This window comes from Pan paniscus, chromosome 10 (assembly GCF_029289425.2).
Source record: "Pan paniscus chromosome 10, NHGRI_mPanPan1-v2.0_pri, whole genome shotgun sequence".
Classification (NCBI taxonomy): Eukaryota; Metazoa; Chordata; class Mammalia; order Primates; family Hominidae; genus Pan; species Pan paniscus.
In genome coordinates, this window is record NC_073259.2 from 129032283 (window position 1) to 129048191 (window position 15909).

The window sequence follows — 15909 nt, forward strand, 5'->3', positions numbered from 1 at the left end:
GTCTGCTGACTGTCTAAAGATGTTCTTCTCTGATTTCTGCTGACTGCAGAGAAGAACAGGGGACTTTGGTCTCGTTCATTGACTCCTCAGCAGGGAGGAAGGGGGCGTGGTCTCTGGTTCTCCAAGGCATTGGCTGGAACAACAGGAGTTTCCTTGCCAGGCTGTAGCTGGTTTTCTTTCAACATATTTAAAATTAAACATGTTTCAAACCATAAAGTTCAATTTCCTTCTGAAAACATTCTCCTCTATCTTCTGAATAGGAAATTGATATTCCTGTGAGTTACAGCACTTTGATTTAATGTTATGAATCCTGATCTTATTATGCTAAGAGGACACTGCTCCCTCCCTGCTCAGAGTCATATGACAAAGACTTCGCATGTCAGTACCCGCAGTGAAGGGGGCCAGGCCCAACTGGCTCCTGTACATGCGTGTGTGTGTGTGTGTGTGTGTGTGTGTGTGTGTCCCTGGCTACAGAAGGGGCAGAGGGCAATCTTGTTTGACCGGGCCACATTTATTAAGTACTTAGGACTGTGTCTAGCACATAGTAAGTGCTCAATAAACGGAGATGCCATGATCATTTGTAGCTAGTTACATACCTAATATCCATTCTTCCTATTTTTTCCCTTAATAACAGATTCGGATCGTGCTGCCTGGAATGAAGACATTTCCCAGTCTCTCTTGCATTTTGGCATGGCCCCGTGACTACACTATGTTCCATAGACTGTAGTAGGTAAAAGTGTATGAGGCTTCCAGGAGCCTCAGCCTTGAGGTTCACTGCTTTTGTCCTCTATTCTACCTGGTATTTGGATATAATGGCGAGAGTCCAGCAGCCATCTTGGACCATGAGGTAACCCTGAGTACAGAAGCCACCCACTGAAGATGGTAGAGCAGGAAGGTCAAAGCTCTGGTGACACCGTGGAGCCCCCACACCAGTCCTGGACTGCCAGCTTCTGGAAAGAATCAACTCCTACATGTTTATGACATTTCACTTTGCAATGGCATCCTTGATAATGTCAGGAGTTTCCTGGTCCTGGAAGTGATCAAACAGGCTTTTTAGAGATGATGAGACATGAAATCACTCGCTGATTCATTCTTCATATGTTTAATGAACACTCACTGCTAGGTGCTAGGGCTTGTTCTAGTTACGAACAAAACAGAGACTTTATGAAGCTTACAGCCTGGAAGAAGAGATGCATACACCCTCACAAATGTGAAAAAGCACCCTGAAAGAGCAAACACAGTGCAGGGATGGAGAGTCACAGAAAAGAATCTGTTCAGATGTATCACGAAGGGCTCTGTGCAGAGGTGACGTTTAAGCTGAGAAGTAGGATGTCTTAGTCTGTTCCTGCTGCTATAAAAAAATACCATAGGCCAGGCACGGTGACTCATGCTTGTAATCCCAACACTTTGGGAGGCCGGGGCGGGAGGATTGCTTGAGGCCAGGAGTTCAAGACCAGCCTGGCCAACATGGTGAAACCTCGTCTGTACTAAAAATACAAAAATTAGACGGATATGGTGGTGGGTGCCTGAAATTCCAGCTACTCAGAAGGCTGAGGCAGGAGAATCGCCTGAACCTGGGAGGCGGAGGTTGTAGTGAGCCAAGATTGCCTGGGCCACAGAGCGAGACTCCACCTTGAAAAAAAAAAAAACCAAAAAACCAAAAAAACATAAACTGGGTTACTTATAAACAATATTTCTCATAGTTATAGAGTCTGGGATCTCCAGCAAGGGCACCTTCTTGCGGGGCCCTCACCTGGTGCAAGGGACAAACAATCTCCCTTGGGCCTCTTTGATAAGGGAACTAATCCTGCCCCCAAAGTCCCCACCTCTTAATACCACCACCTGGTGGGCTAGGATTCCACATATGAACTTTGGGAGGACACAAACATTCAGACCACAGGATAGGGAAGGGATGACAATGAGGTGCTGATGGGAGGAAGAGCTAGGAGAGGGGTTCAGGCAGGAGGAACAGCATGGGCGAAGGTCCCAGGCAGGAAGGGGCTGTGGGTATGGGAGGAGCTGTAGGCGACTTGCTGTGCACTGCAGGGGGACAGTGGAAAAAGGTGATCATGGATTGGACAGGGTGGCCCAGCCCCTTGTAGGCCAAGGTGAAGCAGTTGAATTAAGCTAAATTAATTGATTTTTTTTTTTTTTTTGAGACAGAGTCTCACTCTGTCACCCAGGCTGTTGTGCAGTGGCGCGATCTCAGCTCACTGCAACCTCTGCCTCCCAGGTTCAAGTGATTCTCCAGCCTCAGCCTCGCGAGTAGCTGGGATTACAGGCATGTGCCACCATGCCCAGCTAATTTTTGTATTTTTTAGTAGAGACGGGGTTTCGCCATGTTGGCCAGGCTGGTCTCGAACTCCTGACCTCAGGTGATCCACCCACCTCGGCCTCCCAAAGTGCTAGGATTACAGGCGTGAGCCACTATGCCTGGACAATTTTTTTTTTTTTTTTTTTTTTTGAGAGTCTCGCACTGTCAACCAGGCTGGAGTGCAGTGACGCGATCTCTGTCTCCCGGGTTCAAGGAATTCTCCTGCCTCAGCCTCCCCAAGTAGCTGGGATTACAGGCATGTGCCACCACACCCAGCTAATTTTTTTTGTATTTTTAGTAGAGACGGGGTTTCACTGTGTTGGCCAAACTGGTCTCGAACTCCTTACCCCAAATGATCTGCCCGCCTCGACCTCCCAAAGTGCTAGGATTACAGGCATGAGCCACCTCGCCCAGCCTATGTACTTATTTTGAGACAGGGTCTTGCTCTGTTGTCCAGGCTGGAGTGCAGTGGCACTATCACAGCTTGCTGTGGCCTTGACCTTCCTGGGTTCAGGTGATTCTTCCACCTCGGCCTCCTGAATAGCTGGGACCACTGGCATGTGCCAACACTCCCTGCTGATTTTCTTTTCTTCTCTTTTTTTAGAGATGGGGTCTCACTATGTTGCCCAGTTTGGTCTCGACCTCCTGGGCTCAAGCAATTAACCTGCTTCAGCCTCCCAAAGAGTTGGCATTACAGGCGTGAGCCACTGCACTTAGCTTTAAACCAAAATTTTTTATAGAGACAGGGTCTTGCCATGTTGCCCAGGCTGGTCTTGAACTTCTGGGCTCAGGCGATCTGCCCACCTCAGCCTTCCGAAGTGTTGGGATTACAGGCGTGAGCCACCACACCGGCCTGAATTTTACAAGCAGTGGGCAATTATAATGCCAGGTTTCCACTTCAATGAAATCTTCCATGTTTCCGTCTCTGTTCGGCAAGACTCTTTGGTTTGCAAGTGGTAGAAATCCAACTTGAAATAACTTCAGGAAAAAAAAAAAAGAGCACTGATGCAAAGAACCTTGAAGTTTTTAGCTCATAGCATTCACCTTTTTCTGTTCAGATGATCTGAGTTTTGAATAGTTACCCACATCTATTGGGTGGTGGTCTGGCCTCTTCTGCGATCGCTTCTCCTGTCTCCACCCTGCTCTGTGTGTGGGGGTCTCCCGTGCCTGGTGGTTGGGTTTGATTAGCGGAGAGCCCAGAACAGGTACTGTTCTCCTGATACTCCGTCCCTTGCATCTCCCTACATCTGCTCCCACTCATAGTCCTTTTATTTTTTTCTTTGAGACGGAGTTTCGCTCTGTCGCCCAGGATGGAATGCAATGGCACGATCTCCGGTTACTGCAATCTCTGCCTCCAGGTTCAAGTGATTCCCCTGCCTCAGACTCCCGAGTGGCTGCGATTATAGGCACCTGCCACCACGCCTGGCTAATTTTTATGTTTTTAGTAGAGACAGGGTTTCACCATGTTGGCCAGGGTGATCTTGAACTCCTGACCTCAAGTGTCTGCCTGCCTTGGCCTCCCAAAATGCTGGGATTACAGGGGTGAGCCACCGTGCCTAGCTTGTCCACCCTCTTCTTGGGTCTCTTGGTTCCCTTCCCCTCCCCAGAAACAACCAGTGCCCCAGGCTCTTGCATTCTATCTGCCCAGAAGTACGATCGCATGTTGTTTTATTTTTTCGATTATCAATAACTTGTGAGTGGAGAGGCTGCAAGCCAGGGATGTGAATGAACGTGACTCCACATCAGGTCCCATGGAGATCAGGTTCAGCATGTTTTTCTTCCTGTCCCATTGTATTCCCACAAAAGCCCTGTTTTCAGTGGGTGGAGTCCAGAGCCATGGCTTTCTGGGAGGGATGAGGTGCTGCACTGAGGCCATGACTAACTGGCACTTGGCCATCGGTGGGATATCTGTCAACAGTAAATGGCTTTAGCAAGACCCAGGCATTGGCACTTCCTGATCCCAGGGGTTCAGATGTGTGTTGGCCAATCTGGGAAAACTCGCAGGGCTAGGAATCCTGGCTGGGGCCACACCTAGGGCAGGCGGGCTGTCCTTGGCCCTTTTGCTATTTTGGGTCCTGCTCAGCTGAATGGGCCACTTTTCCCAAAGAAGCCAATGTATAATTTTCATGAGTCCTAAACACCCGGTGGTTTTGCTCCCGTGAGGCTATTTCCTCCTGGGGCTACAGGATAGGTTTTCTAGGCTCTAATCCCAGCTCTGCCATTTCCTGGTTGGGAGACGTTGGGTACTTTTTTCTTTTCTTTTTTTTTTTCTTTTTTTTTTTTTTAAAGACAGACCTTTCTCTGTTGTGCAGGCTGGAGCGCAATGGCACAATCATAGCTCACTGCAACCTCAAACTCCTGGGCTCAAGCGATCCTCCCACCTCAGCCTCCCGAGTAGTTGGGATCACAGGCATGCACCACCACGCCCAGCTGATTTTTTTTTTTTTTAAGAGACAGGGTCTCACTATGCTGCCCAGTTTGGTCTTGAATTCCTGGGCTCAAGAGTTCACCTGCCTCAGCCTCTCAAAGTGTTGGGGTTACAGGCGTGAGCCACGGCACTCAGCTTTAAATTTTTTTTTTTATAGAGACAGGGTCTTGCTATGTTGCCCAGGCTAGTCTCAAACTCCTGGCCTCAAGCGATCCTCCAGGCTCCACCTCCCAAAGTGCTGAGATTACAGGGGGTGATCCACCAAGCCTGGCCTGTGCATGTTTTTTTTTTTAACCTTTCTGTGCCTTAATTTCCGCATCTGTGAAATGGGGATAATAATAGATCCTACCTCATTGGGTTGTTGTGGGAGTTAAAGGAGCAAGTAAATGTTAGCTCAGGGCTTGGCCATAAGTGCTCAGAAATATTAGCTATTTTTCTTAGGACGAAAACTAACATTTAATCAAACGCCGGCTTGCTATATTCACACCTGATTGATGTGTTCTTGTTGAATTCTCACAACAACGCTGTGAGTTAGGCCCACATATCCCCATTCTACAGATGCGGAAACGGAGGCTCAGAGTGGAGATGGGACTTGTTCAAGGCCATTCAGCTGGTATACCGCAGAACTTCCAACAGTCGGCTGTGCAGGCAGTGACCTCAGCCAGCCCCGCGACCGAAGTACAACGTCCCGGCTCATTTATTTCTCTACTAATTTTGATTTGCATCTTTGTGTTTGAGGTCTCTCTGGGCTTTTGCTTGTTGGAACCAGATTTCTTGTTTTCATTTGTAAACATCTGGAGGGCGAGAGCCATATCTGAGATACCTAAGAAGCTGTGTGAGAGTTTCTGAAACTTGCTTTATCCTGGGAAAGTTGCCTGAAGTGTTTGTTCAAAGAAGAGGTTCTCTGGCAGTTTGATTGGGGAGTCTGACTCAGGAACAACAAGGATGGGGCCCTGGAATCTGATTTTTTTTAACCCTGTGACTCTGGGAATTTATTTTTTGCATGACTCGAAATTCTTAGGCTAACGTGTTTGGAAACTTTTGCTGCATAGAACTAGCGTGTCCTTTGCTGTTGAAGAAGAGGATGGCAGCAAAGCAGACAGAGGCGCTCCCAGGATCCAGCCTTTTCCTTCTACAGGTGTTTTTCTTGCCTCAAGTCTTTGTGCTACCCTTGAGGGTCACTGTGTGCCCAGACCAGAGCTGGGCAGGGGTGAGGGGAGTAATAGGAAGGTCAGTGTTGTCCCTGCACTCCCGGAGTTTACAATCTAATTGGATTGACAAGACACCTTCAGCAAGTCATGAAAAATGCATTCAGAAATGGTGGATTGGGGTCCGTTGGGCAAGCTTTTCTGGGGCATGCGCAATGTGTGGAGTTCCAGGCATGGAGGTCGTAGAGATTATGAAACCCTGGATGCCCAGTAATAGACGGACCTTGGTTTTTGCCATCTCTGGCCCACAGCCAGGCCGGGATCCTGAGACAAACACCTCAGGCAGGGAACAGAACTGTCGAGAACTTTTTTTGGCTTTTTATTTTGTGAGATGGAGTCTTGCTCTATTGCCCAGGCTGGAGGGCAGTGGTGCGATCTTGGCTCACTGAAACCTCCACCTCCCAGGTTCAAGCAATTCTTCTGCCTCAGCCTCCCGAGTAATTGGGATTACAGGCATGTGCCACCACACTTGGCTAATTTTTTTTTTTTTTTTTTTTTTGAGACAGAGTCTCACTCTGTCGCCCAGGCTGGAGTGCAGTGGTGCAATCTCAGCTCACTGCAACCTCCACCTCCTGGGTTCAAGCGATTCCGCTGACTCAGCTTCTCTAGTAGCTGGGACTACAGGCACGTGACACCGTGCCCAGCTAATTTTTCTATTTTTAGTAGAGACAGGGTTTCTCCATGTTTACCAGGATGGTCTTGATCTCTTGACCTCGTGATTCACTCGCCTCGGCCTCCCAAAGTGCTGGGATTACAGGTATGAGCCACCACGCCTGGCCCATTTTTGTATTTTTAATAGAAGCGGGGTTTCACTATGTTGGCCAGGCTGGTCTTGAACTCCTGGTCTCAAGTGATCCGCCCGCCTCAGCCTCCCAAAGCACTGGGATTACAGGCATGAGCCACTTTGCTCGGCATCCTGTTTTTTTTGTTTTTTTTTGAAGGCAGTATCACCCAAATAAAAATAACTTTATATTTTTTTCCAGATATAACTAATAAATGTTCATGTTACAAGGTTCAGGGCTCATCCTAACACTTTAGAAGGCCTAGGTGGTAGGATGACCTGAGTCCAGGAGCTTGAGACCAGCCTGGGCAACGTGGTGAGACCCCATCTCTAAAATTAGAAAAATTGGAAAACAAAAAAAAGAAAGAAAGAAAGAAAAAAAAAAATCTTCGAGTGCAGACTCAGAAATCTGTGTTTCTAACCCCTGGTCCAGGGCATTCTGATGCCGTAGCTCTGCTCCAGTGAGTAGGGAAGGCCAGCCAGTGAAGGCTGACATTGCTGTGGGCGGCAGAAGAGGACAGCAGGAGATTCTGACCAGGAAGATCTTGAAGACAGCAGCAGCTTGACAAATGGAGGTTTCCAGGTAGAGGGAGCAGCTTGCACAAAGGCACAGAGGTGAGACAGTTAGGGGTATGTTCTGGAGATGGCAAATAGAGTGGCTGAGGCCTGGGTATGGAGGGGCTGTGCAAGATGAGGCTGGAAAGATTCAAATCGAGGAGGGCTTTGAGTGCTAGGTTAAAGCATCAAAATGTACTCTTGCCTCTGGCATTTATTTGCAAAATAGTGGTACACGAGGTAATTGGAGGTGATACGGTACATGTAGGGAGAACATTCTCTTTTCAGTCCCTTCTAAAGTGCTTACATTGAGGAGAAAGTTTCAATTACTTGCTAGTCTATCTTTAACAGCCCTCTGAACACTGCCTAATTTCCTTTCAACATAGAGAAACCCTCCTTAGGCTTAGGGCCTTAGTGTGAAACAAGAACAAGTGTGAATGCCTCATTTCCATGTCTGAATGACTGCTTGCTATTTATGGCAAGGGATACTCTTTTTCTTTTTCTTTTTTTGAGACAGAGTCTCACTCCGTCACCCAGGCTGAAGTGCAGTGGCACGATCTCGGCTCGCAGCAACCTCCGCCTCCTGGATTCAGGTGATTTTTGTTCCTCAGCCACCTGAGTAGTTGGGATTACAGGCACATGCCACTATGCCTGGCTAATTTTTGTATTTTTAGTAGAGACGGGGTCTCACCATGTTGGCCCTAGCCTCAAGTGGTCTTGAACCCCTAGCCTCAAGTGATCCTCCTGCCTGGCCTCCCAAATTTCTGGGATTACAGGTGTGAGCCACTGTGCCTGGCCGGGATACTGTTTTTTTGAGTATTAAAATTATATAAAGCTTTTCTTTTCTTTTTCTTTTTTTTTTTTTTTTGAGACGGAGTTTCGTTCTTGTTCCCCAGGCTGGAGTACAATGGGGCGATCTCGACTCACTGCAACCTCCGCCTCCTGGGTTCAAGCAATTCTCCTGCCACAGCCTCCCGAGTAGCTAGGATTACAGGCATGCGCCACCACGCCCAGCTAATTTTGTATTTTTAGTAGAGACGGAGTGTCTCCATGTTGGTCAGGCTGGTCTCGAACTCCCGACCTCAGGTGATCTGCCCACCTCGGCCTCCCAAAGTGCTGGGATTACAGGCGTGAGCCACCGCTCCCGGCCAAAACTTTTCTTTTTAAAATAAGTTTAGTTTTAAAAAAGTGAGTTGACAGGAGCAAAACTGCTAAGTAAATAATGCAAAAGGCAGTGGTGCTCAAATATGGGAAAATAATATGCAGGTGATACCAGATTCTTGCCTTTGGGAAATGCAGACCCAGGTCCTTTTGTCTTTAGAGCTCACCGGCAATGCGAGGTGTTTCAGGTAGAAGGAACAGCATCAATGGGGTGTTGGCTAGTGTTTAACAGCTGGCTCTCTGAAAAAGCAAAATAAAACACACACACACCAAATCTGATGGTCTGTTTCCATGATGTGAATACCTCCAGCTGGGCCGAACTGACATCACTGAACACAGTGGAAAGTGATGACTGCAGTTGTCTCTTCTGGGAGCTTCAACACAGTACAGGCTGACAAAAGCGGGCAGGGAGTAAGGGCAGGTGGTGGGAGTGGCCTCTACGCCAGAGAAGGGAATGGAGAGGTCAGGCTGGCTAGAGAGTGGGGTTGAGTCGTCCATGCCCTTGAATGCCAGGATGAGGGCTAAAGAGTCAAATGGAATGGGTGATTTCATATGCAGAAGTTTTTACAAGAGAAGAGAACTCAGTTTGGCCAAGAGGAGTGGGGTCGTCATGTTGGTAATCACGTAACAGTGATCGTTCAGTCATGCGGAATGCTTTCAAGGTGTTGGACACTGTTCATTTTTTATTTTTAGTTTTTGAGGCAGGGTCTCACTCTGTCGCCCAGGCTGGAGTGCAGTGGCGCAATCTTGGCTCACTGCAACCTCTGTCTCCTGGGTTCAAGCGATTCTTCTGCCTCAGCCTCCCTAGTAGCTTGGATTACAGTTGTTTGCCACCACGCCCGGCTGATTTTTGTATTTTTAGTAGAAATGAGGTTTCGCCATGTTGGCCAGACTGGTCTCGAACTCCTGACCTCAAATGATCCACCTGCCTCGGCCTCCCAAAGTGCTGGGATTGCAGGTGTGATCCACCACACCTGGCCGCTTGCAGGGTGTTGGACACTGGATATCACCTCATTCATTCTCCTAACAACCCAAGAGAAGAGGAACTGAGGCAAAGAGAAGTTAAGCAAGTTGCCCAAGGCCATACGGCTAGTAAACGGCAGAACGAGGCTCAAACCCAGGCACTCTGGCTCTAGAGTGTGTGTTCCTAACCACTGTGCTCTAGCACCTCGGAACCTTAGTCTCTTCATCTGCAAAATCAGCACTGAGGTGACAAGGCCAATGAGCAGAGGGTTGGAGTTACCCAGAACAACAAGAACAAAAGTAATAGTAACACATATTTGGTCAAGGCTTAGATTCTGGCATCATGGGGATCTGGGTTCAAATCCTAATTCTGCCTTAGCCGATTAGGGTCCCTATCCTCTTAAAGCCTTGGTTTCCTTATCTGTAAAATGGGGATATCATGAAGCTGTTAGATGTTAAATGAGAAAATGAATGAGAAAATTGCATGTACTGTCCATAAAGTTGAAAAGATAATAGGGGTGGGAAGGAGAACAGTCCGAGTTTGAATGCAGGTGGGCCCTGGGGCATTGTCTGGACTGAAGGACAAGGGTCAGTTGAATTGCCAAAGAGCTCTGAGACTGGCTGAAGGGACACTCGTCTTGTGCTAGCTGCTAAGACCAAGGGGAAGCCTGTGCCTCGCCCGAATTTTAGTCTTGCAAACAGCTGCTCACCCAGTAGGAGAGAATTGTGATAAAACTCACAGCCACCATTTATTGAATATCTACTATGCCCCGGGACACAGCAGACTATTTTAGAGAATTTGCGAAGGAAACACAGTGACATCTGTTGGACACCTTGCAAACTACCAGCTCAGGATAGTTAAGTTTGAATGTTAGATGGAGGGAACTTCCTTTCCACAATGACATGATTTTGTAAAGCTGAGTGTATGGCAGTTGTCATGATTAAAAGCAAGTGCCATGCAGAAGTTATTGTGTAACAGGAAATGAGGGTGATAGCGTCCAATCTAATCTCAAGGTTTGAGTAGCTGTGGACAGCCCAACAGGCACAGGCCTCCCGTTAGTACATCCATACGAGAAGTTAAGAATGAGTGAAAATAGTTGTTTTTTTTTTTTTAATTTATGTGCATTATTTTTTTCAAGCAGCTACCTTGTTAGGACTTACTTAATAGTTATCTTGGCCTACCTACTGCACTTACTAAACAACTGTTCACTTTTTAATTTTTAATTTTCAGATTTTTTTGAGACGGATTCTTACTCTATCGCCCAGGCTGGAGTGCAGTGGCGTGATCTCTGCTCACTGCAACCTCCGCCTCCCGGGTTCAAGCTATTCTCCTGCCTCAGCCTCCTGAGTATCTGGGACTACAGGTGTGCACCACCACACCCAGCTAATTTTTGTATTTTTAGTAGAGATGGGGTTTTACCATGTTGGCCAGGCTGATCTGGAACTCCTGACCTCAGGTGATCCACCTGCCTCGGTCTCCCAAAGCGCTGGGATTACAGGTATGAGCTACCGTGTCCGGCTGTTCCTTTTTTTTTTTTTTTTCTTTTTCTTTTTTTTTTGAGACGGAGTTTCTGTCACCCAGGCTGGAGTGCAGTGTCATGATCTCAGCTCACTGCAACCTCTGCCTTCCGGGTTCAAGTGATTCTCCTGCCTCAGCCTTCCGAGTAGCTGGGATTATAGGTGCCCACTGACAAGCCTGGCTAATTTTTGTATTTTTAGTAGAGACGGGTTTTCACCATGTTGGCCAGGCTGGTCTCGAACTACTGACCTCAAGTGATCCACCCACTTCGGTCTCCCAAAGTGCTGGGATGACAGGCATGAGCCACTGCGCCCAGCCACTGTTCGCTTTTTTTCTCAGTGATTCTCTAGTCCATTGCCTTAACCACTCACCATGACTACAGCTCTTATTTGCAGTGACTCTCAAGAATGCAAATGCAAATGCCATTCCTGACCTCGAGTTAATTCAGCTTTGTCCCCTGAGCATGGGGGAAAGGCAGGCTGGGGGCTGGAACTTTCTGCTTGTGTACCTATCTCTTTAGACTCTGGAGGCTCCTCCCCAATCTCTGTCATTCCCTCTCCAACCAAATCCACCTGCCGTCCCAGACTCAAATGCTCAGCCACCTAACTGCCTGAGGACCCAGCAGTTAATGAGTTTACATGCTGGGGGCAGGAGTCAGGGCCAACCCTCCTTGGTTCCTCTGGCTCCCTGGAAAGGGAAAGTCACCAAGAGGCGGCTGCAGGCAGCAAAGAGAACAAGCAGGAGAACCTCAAAGCCACAAAGGGACAGCACACAGCATCTTCCCTGTTTAGCCTGGACTTGAGAATGCTGTCCCCAGCAGTAAGCTGCTCAACCTCAAAGCAACTTGCGCGGGGGTTTACAAAAAAATGCACTTGGCCGGGCACGGTGGCTCACGCCTATAATCCCAACAGTTTGGGAGGCCGAGGTGGGTGGATCTCTTGAGGCCAGGAGTTTGAGACCAGCCTGGCCAACATGGTGAAACCCTGTCTCTACCAAAAATACAAAAATTAGCCAGGCATGGTGGTGTGTGCCTGTAGTCCCAGCTACTCAGGAGGCTAAGGTAGGAGGATTGCTCGAACCCAGGAGGCAGAGGTTACAGTGAGCTGAGATCGCACCACTGTACTCCAGCCTGGGTGACAAAGTGAGGCTCTGTCTCAAAAATAAAAATAAAACATAAATGCACTGGAGGAAAGAGGGTACCACTCTCCTTAAGGCGGGGGCTGCCAACTTGTCCTGCACAGCCTGTCCGCCTGCCTCAGGTGGACTTAAAGCCCAGCTCTGAGGGACTCTGAGCAGTCATTTAACCTCTCTGAGCCTCTCTTTCCTCCCCTGCAGAAGGGGGATTATAACAGTTCCTAATTCATGAGTTGTTCTTGGAGTGAAATACATTACTGGCCAGGTGAGATGGCTCATGCCTGTAATCCCAACACTTTGGGAGGCTGAGGTGAGAGGATTGCTTGAGCCCAGGAGTTCGAGACCAGCCTGGGCAACAAAGCAAGACCCCCATCTCTACGAAAAGTAAATAAATAGGCAGGGTGCAGTGGCTCACCCCTGTAATCCCAGCACCTTGGGAGGACGAGGTGGGCAGATGGCTTGGGCTCAGGAGTTTGAGACCAGCCTGGGCAATGTGGCAAAATCTTGTCTCTACAAAAAAATACAAAAATTAGCGAGGCATGGTGGCACACGCTTGTAGTCCCAGCTATTGGAGAGGCTGAGGTGGGAGGATCACGGGAGCCCCAGAAGCATAGATTGCAGTTTGCCAAGATTGTGCCACTGCACTCCAGCCCGGGCGACAGAAGGAGACCCTGTCTCAAAAAACAAACAAAAAAGATAAATATATAAATGAAGCTGGGCATGACGGTGCGTACCTGTAGTTCCAGCTACTTGGGATGCTGAGGTGGGAGGATTGCTTGAAGCCAGGAGTTCTAGGCTGAAGTGAGCTATGATCATGCCAGCCTGGGTGACAGAGTAAGAATCTGGCTCTTAAAAAAATAAAAAGTAAAATAGAACAGGTGAAGTTATTTTCTTTAATTTTTAAAATAAAGTTATTTTTATAAATAAAATTTTAATTTAAACCAAATTATTTTAAACTAAATATAACATATTTATATAATATATAAATAATATTTTAATTAAATCTAATTTAAAATTATTCTAAATGTTAACTTTTTTTTTTTTTTTTTTTGAGACGGAGTCTCGCTCTGTCGCCCAGGCTGGAGTACAGTGGCGCGATCTCGGCTCACTGCAAGCTCCGCCTCCTGGGTTCATGCCATTCTCCTGCCTCAGTCTCCTAAGTAGCTGGGACTACAGGCGCCCGCCACCACGCCCGGCTAATTTTTTGTATTTTTAGTAGAGACGGGGTTTCACCATGTTAGCCAGGATGGTCTCAATCTCCTGACCTTGTGATCCGCCCGCCTCGGCCTCCCAAAGTGCTGAGATTACAGGCGTGAGCCACCGCGCCCGGCCTAAATGTTAACTTTTAAATTGTCTTTTTTTTTTTTTTTTTTTGAGACAGTGTCTTGCTGTATCACACAGGCCAGAGTGCAGTGGCATGATCTTGGTTCACTGCCACCTCCGCCTCCCAGGTTCAAGCGATTCTCCTGCCTCAGCCTCCTGAGGCTAATTTTTGTATTTTTATTACAGATGGGGTTTCACCATATTGGTCAGGGTGGTCTCGAACTCCTGACCTCAGGTGATCCACCCACCTTGGCCTCCCAAAAGTGCTGGGATTACAGGCGTTAGCCACCACGCCCGGCCAAAATTATCTTAATTTAAAAATTTAACTCAATATATTTTTTAAAAATTATCATTTCAAGAAGTGACATTAGCCATCTTTCAAGTGCTTGGTAGCCACATGTGGCTGGTGGGTGAGGGCAGGGCCTGTTTTGTTTTGTTTTGTTTTGTTTGTTTGTTTTTTTTGAGATGGAGTTTTGCTCTTGTTGCCCAAACTGGAGTGCAATGGTGTGATCTCGGCTCACTGCAACCTCCGCCTCCTGGGTTCAAGCGATTCTCCTGTCTCAGCCTCCTGCGTGCATCACCATGCCCAGCTTTTTAAATTTTTAGTAGAAATGGGGTTTCATCATGTTAGCCAGGCTGGTCTCAAATTCCTGGCCTCAGGTGATCCACCCACCTTGGCCTCCCAAAGTACTGGGATTACAGGCGTGAGCCACTGTGCCTGGCCACAGGGCCTGTATTTAGATGTTTGCTATTTTGTTCAGCACAGATTATTTTACATTAGTTAAAAAATATTTTTTGAGGCCGGGCATGGTGGCTCACACCTGTAATTCCAGCACTTTGTGGGGCTGAGATGGGAGGATCTCTTGAGTCCAGGAGTTTGAGACCAGCCTGGGCAACATGGTGAAACTCCGTCTCTACCAAAAATACAAAAAAAAAAAAAAATTAGCTGGGTGCGGTGGTGCACACCTGTAGTCCCAGCTACTCGGGAGGCTGAGGTAGAAGGATGATTTGAGCCCAGGAGGCGGAGGTTGCAGTGAGCCCAGATCATGCCATTGCACTCTAGCTTGGGCAACAGAGCCAAACCCTGTCTCAAAAAATAAAAATAAATAAAAATGAAAAAAAAACAGAATTGCACACCTGAAATGGGTGAATTGTATGGTAAGTATATCTCAATAAAGCTACAACATTTTTATGGATTTACATACCATCAAACTCGCCCTTTTAAAATGTGCAATTCATTGGGTTTTAGTAAAGTCACAGAGTTGTCCGATATCACCACAATCAATTGTAGAACATTTTTATCATCCTAAAGAAACCCGGCACCATGGAGCGGCCACTCCCCATTCCCTTCTCCCACGCAGGCCCTGACAACCACAAATCCACTTCCTGTCTCTATGGATTTGCCTGTTATGGACATTTCAGATAAATGGACTCACACACTATGTAGTCTTTAGTGACCACTTTTTCACTTAGCATCATGTTTTCAAGGCTCATGCATGTCGTGGCATGTACTGGAACTCCATTCCTTTATATGACCAAATAATATACCATTGCACTGGCTGGATGCGGTGGCTCATGCCTGTAATCCCAGCACTTTGGGGGGCCAAGGCGAGGGCATCACCTAAGGTCAGGAGTTCGAGACTAGTCTGGCCAACATGGTAAAACCCCATCTCTACCAAAAATACAAAAATTAGCTGGGCGTGGTGGTACATACCTGTAGTTCCAGATACTCGGGAGGCTCAGGCAGGAGAATTGCTTGAACCCGGGAGGCGGAGGTTGCAGTGAGCCAAGATTGCGCCACTGCACTCCAGCCTGGGCAACAGAGCGAGACCCCCATCTCAAAAAAAGAAAAAAAAAATATATATATATATATATATGTCTATACCATTGCATGGTCAAGCCATATTTTGTTTATATATTCATCAGGTGATGAATATTTATGTTTTTTCCACTTTTTGGCTCTTGTGAATAATGTTGCTATGAGCATTCATGCACAAGTTTTTGTATAGACATCTGTTTTTAATTCTTTGGGGTTTTGCATTCATTTTAATTTTAAAAACATATTGCATAAAAATGTTATTTACCTTGATGACTGGGTTTTTTGGTGGCACTCCCTTAAAATTTGCACCTGGGCTGCCAGGCATGGTGGCTCACGCCTGTAATCCTAACACTTTGGGAGGCTGAGGTGGGCGGATAGCTTGAGTCCAGGAGTTTGAGACCAACCTGGGCAGCATGGCAAAACCCTGTCTCCACAAAAAATACACACACAAGGCCGGGCACAGTGGCTCACACCTGTAATCCCAGCACTTTGGGAGGCCAAGGCGGACGAATCACTTGAGGTCAAGAGTTCAAGACCAGCCTGGCCAACATGGTGAAACCCCAACTCAATAAAGAATACAAAAAAATTAGCCGGGTGTAGTGGTATGTGCCTGTAATCCCAGCTACTCCAGAGGCTGAGGCAGGGGAATCGCTTGAACCTGGGAGGCGGAGGTTGCAGTGAGCCAAGATCGCTCCACTGCACTC

At 47.4% G+C, this 15909-nt stretch overlaps 1 long non-coding RNA gene across 1 annotated transcript in view; it reads right to left on the reverse strand.

The window, feature by feature from the left end:
- Nucleotides 1-513: 513 nt before the first annotated feature.
- LOC129393555 (uncharacterized) overlaps nucleotides 514-15909 on the reverse strand; it is a 36717-nt gene continuing 21321 nt past the window's right edge. Inside the window, exon 3 of the long non-coding RNA XR_008620515.2 lies at nucleotides 514-8687. This is a non-coding gene — a long non-coding RNA (uncharacterized LOC129393555). The remainder of the gene's footprint in view (nucleotides 8688-15909) is intronic.